This window comes from Durio zibethinus, unplaced genomic scaffold (assembly GCF_047325235.1).
Source record: "Durio zibethinus cultivar Kanyao isolate XHJ-2024 unplaced genomic scaffold, ASM4732523v1 HiC_scaffold_113, whole genome shotgun sequence".
Classification (NCBI taxonomy): Eukaryota; Viridiplantae; Streptophyta; class Magnoliopsida; order Malvales; family Malvaceae; genus Durio; species Durio zibethinus.
Genome location: NW_028322736.1, coordinates 65,001 through 71,017, shown reverse-complemented (window position 1 = coordinate 71,017; position 6,017 = coordinate 65,001). Strand labels below are relative to the sequence as shown.

At 35.2% G+C, this 6,017-nt stretch overlaps 1 protein-coding gene across 1 annotated transcript in view; it reads left to right on the top strand.

Moving 5' to 3' along the window:
- Nucleotides 1–4,012: 4,012 nt before the first annotated feature.
- The window catches only part of LOC149509781 (DNA-directed RNA polymerase subunit beta'), a 7,326-nt gene continuing 5,321 nt past the window's right edge, over nt 4,013–6,017 (top strand). The window contains exon 1 of the mRNA XM_089757665.1: nt 4,013–6,017. This exon is cut by the window's right edge and continues 479 nt beyond it. The gene's annotated coding sequence lies outside the window, so the exon portion shown is untranslated.

Genomic DNA, 6,017 nt, shown 5'->3' with positions numbered 1-6,017 from the left:
TAATGAAATATATGTAATGTACATAGTATCTCAATTTTATTTCTTCGCTTGATCTATTTTTATTTGTGTTGATTTCAATCAATCTGAAATAATTGAAAGGCAAGTCTTACGATTTTCTAATTCTTTCATTTCATGGAACCGATTTTTAAATTAACTTCTTTTCTTTGATCCATGATATGAAATGAGTCAATAAAGCATGGCATAATAAAATTCCTAAAATAATAAATAAAACAGGGGGTAAGTGTGCAATATGTGACTACACTAAGGCAAGATCTTATTAAATAAAAGAACTACTTTTTTTCTCTTTGAACAGTACAGTAAAGAGGGAAGGAAATAAAAACAAACAAATACAGAAAAAAAAAAGGGGGGGGGGTTCCTTGTCCCTCATTGTCCATATATAACTCTGGTAAGAGCTGGTTCATCAAATAGAAAATTAGGAAGAATTCTTTTTTTTTTTTAATAAATTGCCTATCATCCGTATCCCTTTTACTTTCGAAATACGAACATGGGAATTATTGAAATGTTTGTTTGATTTTGATTGAAAGGGTATTATTCATAGAATACATTACTCCACTAGAATCCAAGAATTTCGAAATGAAGACTAATAAAATAGTTAAAAAGGCTTTGCAAAACGATCTAGAAAACAATTGATACGGTTTGATTCCTCAACCCAATTAGAAGTACCCCTAGAGTCCACTTCTTCCCCATACTACGAGTGAAAGGGAAAATGTAAAGACTACCATTAAAGCAGCCCAAGCAAGACTTACTATATCCATGTGTATTATGTCCCCTAATTTCTATGAATATGAAACAAATAGGAAGGAATTTTTCCATTATTGTTCACTAATAATAGTGGAATTACCGGTGCAGAGTCAAAAGGAAAAGGGAATTCTGACACACCACCGTTGATGAAACACTTCAATAAATCCGCTTATAACAAGTTCTTATATGATTTCTAGTAAATCGAGAACCATTAAGCACAAGCAAAATACGCAGTAACACTTTTGGAAGTATCAAAAGAATGTTACTCACATGTAGCAATAATAAGACTTCTTCTTTCTTTTGGTGTCCCTTATTAAGTAAAAGCCAATTATCCATCCAATCTAATATTGATTGGATGCCTGAACACTCAGAGACTTTCATCAGTCTGTATACAAAGTATCTTCCAACCCTTCTACAACCATTCATTAGTTAATTAAAACACTCCCGTTATCCAATCTAATTCAAGACTCCGATAGTAGCCCCTCTATTAGTAGGGGAGGGGCTACCATATCAAGATTTACTCATTCCCTTCCACTACTCTAGTTTTTCCTTGAATCCTAGACGTAAGGATTTACAACACTTTAGAAAACAAAACCTCCGGAAGTTTATAATCAAGTTTATAATCAAGAAAGTATCAAGAGTCCTTTTCTTACACTTGTTTTTGCCGGAGAAAATTGGTCGAGTTATATCAGCAAAACAGAATATAGGATTTCGCGTTTTTTGTTGATCAGGCGACACCCGGATTTGAACTGGGGAATAAGGGATTTGCAGTCCCCCGCCTTACCGCTCGGCCATGTCGCCAAAAGGCTACAAACAAAAAAATGAGAGTATCCCCTTTTTATTTTAGATTGGATCCATACCTTCAATTGGTTATAGTATCTCAAGACACACAATATCTAAAAACAAAAACTTTCCCTTTCTTTTTTCTTTTCTATTGAAAAAGAAAATGTGGATTCTCAGTTACAAAAGTAAAAATGCAGGACAAAAAAATTGGAACCATTAACTATTAACTATTGACGGCAAATTTATGGACGATTCTTCTTCACTTGTCTTTCTCTAATGGTATAAGAAAATAAAAATGGATACATAACTAATTAGTATTGATTTTTTTTTTCAATTTTTCAATTCAATAAAAAAACTTTCTTAATTTCAATTATAAATTATATAATTATAAATTATATTATAATAATATAACAGCAATTATGAGTCTATGTAAACCCCCGAACATAAGTTGTTACACAGCTCTAGTTATCTAATGAGGTATTTTATCTATCTAGATATGATGTCCATAGGGAATCAGCAAGAAATTATCGTGTTTCAATTTTTCATTGAATAGATTAAAATTAAAGAAAAAATAGAATTTTTGATAGAGCACGCCATGTGTTGTCTCCACTAGAGAGCTATAATGGAATAAAAAGAAAAGAGGAAAGACATATATAAATAGAAATGCTATATCTGCATATGTTTAATAAATACAAGCCCTCTTTTCGTACGCACTTCAATCATATTCTAAATATTCTACTAAAAAATAAAAAACTAAAAAATGGGTAAAAACATCTCTCTTCTCTGCGAATCATTTTTTGAACAGAACAATGGAATCTATGAAAAAATTAAGTGCTAGAAAAATCAACTCTCTCCCGATATATATTTTATGATTATTTTGTCTTTATCTCAACGAACAGATCAAATCAGGAATTCATTTCATTTTTCTGGTATTCAATCGGATTGGAATATGGAATATCATAATAATGGTAGAAATTGAATTATTATTTTTTTTTTTGATATTCTATACAAAACTCCATAAGGCTAAATGGCATTTATCAATTCTTTTATGTAGCTGTTTGTTATAAATATAAATTAAAATTTGAGTATAATTTTTCTTCTTCCGTTCATACGCATTTCATACATTCCATATATATTATATGGTATATGGAGTTAGATAAAATTTCATGTGATTCAGTAAACAGAATAGAAATTCAATTCCATCATTATTAGATCGATTCATATGATTCGATGAAGAATGAGAAAAGAATGGGATTTTTTTGATAAATGGGAAATTCAAAATGCTCGGGAATGAAAATGGGGAAATGTATACAATACCTGGGTTGAATCAGATACAATTTGAAGGATTTTGTGGGTTCATGGATCGGGGCTTAACAGAAGAACTTGATAAGTTTCCAAAAATTGAAGATACAGATCAAGAAATTGAATTTCAATTATTTGTGGAAACATATCAATTGGTGGAACCGTTGATAAAAGAAAGGGATGCTGTATATGAATCACTCACATATTCTTCTAAATTATATGTATCCGCAGGATTAATTTTGAAAACCAGTAAGGATATGCAAGAACAAACAATTTTTATTGGAAACATTCCTTTAATGAACTCCCTCGGAACTTCTATAGTAAATGGAATATACAGAATTGTGATCAATCAAATATTGCAAAGCCCCGGTATCTATTATCGATCAGAATTGGATCCTAACGGAATTTCGGTCTATACTGGTACCATAATATCAGATTGGGGGGGGAGGTTCGAATTAGAGATTGATAGAAAAGCAAGGATATGGGCTCGTGTAAGTAGGAAACAGAAAATATCTATTCTAGTTCTATCATCAGCTATGGGTTCGAATCTAAGAGAAATTCTAGAGAATGTTTGCTACCCTGAAATTTTCTTGTCTTTCCTGACCGATAAGGAAAAAAAAAAAATTGGGTCAAAAGAAAATGCCATTTTGGAGTTTTATCAACAATTTTCTTGTGTAGGCGGGGATCCGGTATTTTCTGAATCCTTGTGTAAGGAATTACAAAAGAAATTCTTTCAGCAAAGATGTGAATTAGGAAGGATTGGTCGACGAAATATGAACCAGAGACTGAATCTTAATATACCTCAGAACAATACATTTTTGTTACCGCGAGATATATTGGCAGCTGCGGATCATTTGATTGGAATGAAATTTGGAATGGGTACACTTGACGATATGAATCATTTGAAAAATAAGCGTATTCGTTCTGTAGCGGATCTCTTACAAGATCAATTCGGATTGGCTCTGGTTCGTTTAGAAAATGTAGTTAGAGGAACTATATGCGGAGCAATTAGGCATAAATTGATACCGACTCCTCAGAATTTGGTAACTTCGACTCCATTAACAACCACTTATGAATCCTTTTTCGGATTACACCCATTGTCTCAAGTTTTGGATCGAACAAATCCATTGACACAAATAGTTCATGGGAGAAAATTGAGTTATTTGGGCCCCGGAGGATTGACCGGGCGAACTGCTAATTTTCGGATACGAGATATCCATCCTAGTTACTATGGACGCATTTGCCCAATTGACACGTCTGAAGGAATCAATGTTGGACTTATTGGATCCTTAGCAATTCATGCCAGGATTGGTCGTTGGGGGTCTCTAGAAAGTCCATTTTATAAAATATTTGAGAGATCAAAAAAAGCACAGATGCTTTATTTATCCCCAAGTCGAGATGAATATTATATGGTAGCGGCAGGAAATTCTTTGGCCTTGAATCAGGGTATTCAGGAAGAACAGGTTGTTCCGGCTCGATACCGCCAAGAATTCCTGACTATTGCATGGGAACAAGTTCATCTTCGAAGTATTTTTCCTTTTCAATATTTTTCTATGGGAGCTTCCCTCATTCCTTTTATCGAGCATAATGACGCGAATCGGGCTTTAATGAGTTCTAATATGCAACGCCAAGCAGTTCCGCTTTCGCGTTCCGAGAAGTGCATTGTTGGAACTGGGTTGGAACGCCAATTGGCTCTAGATTCAGGGGTTCCCGCTATAGCCGATCAAGAGGGAAAGATCATTTCTACCGATACTGACAAGATTATTTTATCGGGTAATGGGGATACTCTAAGCATTCCATTAGTTATGTATCAACGTTCCAACAAAAATACTTGTATGCATCAAACTCCCCGGGTTCAGCGGGGTAAATGCATTAAAAAGGGACAGATTTTAGCGGATGGTGCCGCTACGGTTGGTGGCGAACTCGCTTTGGGCAAAAACGTATTAGTAGCTTATATGCCATGGGAAGGTTACAATTTTGAGGATGCGGTACTCATTAGCGAGCGTCTAGTATATGAAGATATTTATACTTCTTTTCACATACGAAAATATGAAATTCAGACTCATGTGACAAGCCAAGGTCCTGAAAGAATCACTAACGAAATATCGCACCTAGAAGCCCATTTACTCCGCAATTTAGACAAAAATGGAATTGTGATGCTGGGATCTTGGGTGGAGACGGGCGATATTTTAGTAGGTAAATTAACGCCTCAGGTGGCGAAAGAATCATCATATGCTCCAGAAGATAGATTATTACGGGCCATACTTGGGATTCAGGTATCCACTTCAAAGGAAACTTGTCTAAAATTACCTATAGGTGGGAGGGGTCGAGTCATCGATGTGAGATGGATCCAGAAAAAAGGGGGTTCTAGTTATAATCCGGAAACGATTCGTGTATATATTTCACAGAAACGCGAAATGAAAGTAGGCGATAAAGTAGCCGGAAGACATGGAAATAAGGGTATCATTTCCAAAATTTTACCTAGACAGGATATGCCTTATTTGCAAGACGGAAGACCTGTTGATATGGTCTTCAACCCATTAGGAGTCCCTTCACGAATGAATGTGGGACAGATATTTGAATGCTCGCTTGGGTTAGCAGGGAGTCTACTAGATAGACATTATCGAATAGCACCGTTTGATGAGAGATATGAACAAGAGGCTTCGAGAAAACTAGTGTTTTCCGAATTATATGAAGCCGGTAAGCAAACAGCGAATCCATGGGTATTTGAACCCGAGTATCCAGGAAAAAGCAGACTATTTGATGGAAGAACGGGGGACCCTTTTGAACAACCTGTTATAATAGGAAAACCTTATATCTTGAAATTAATTCATCAAGTTGATGATAAAATACATGGGCGTTCCAGTGGACATTATACACTTGTTACACAACAACCACTTAGAGGAAGGTCCAAGCAAGGAGGACAACGGGTAGGAGAAATGGAGGTTTGGGCTCTAGAGGGATTTGGTGTTGCTCATATTTTACAAGAAATGCTTACTTATAAATCTGATCATATTAGAGCTCGCCAAGAAGTACTTGGTACTATGATCATTGGAGGAACAATACCTAAACCTGAAAATGCTCCAGAATCTTTTCGATTGCTCGTCCGAGAATTACGATCTTTGGCTCTGGAACTGAATCATTTCCTTGTATCTGAGAAGAACTTCCAG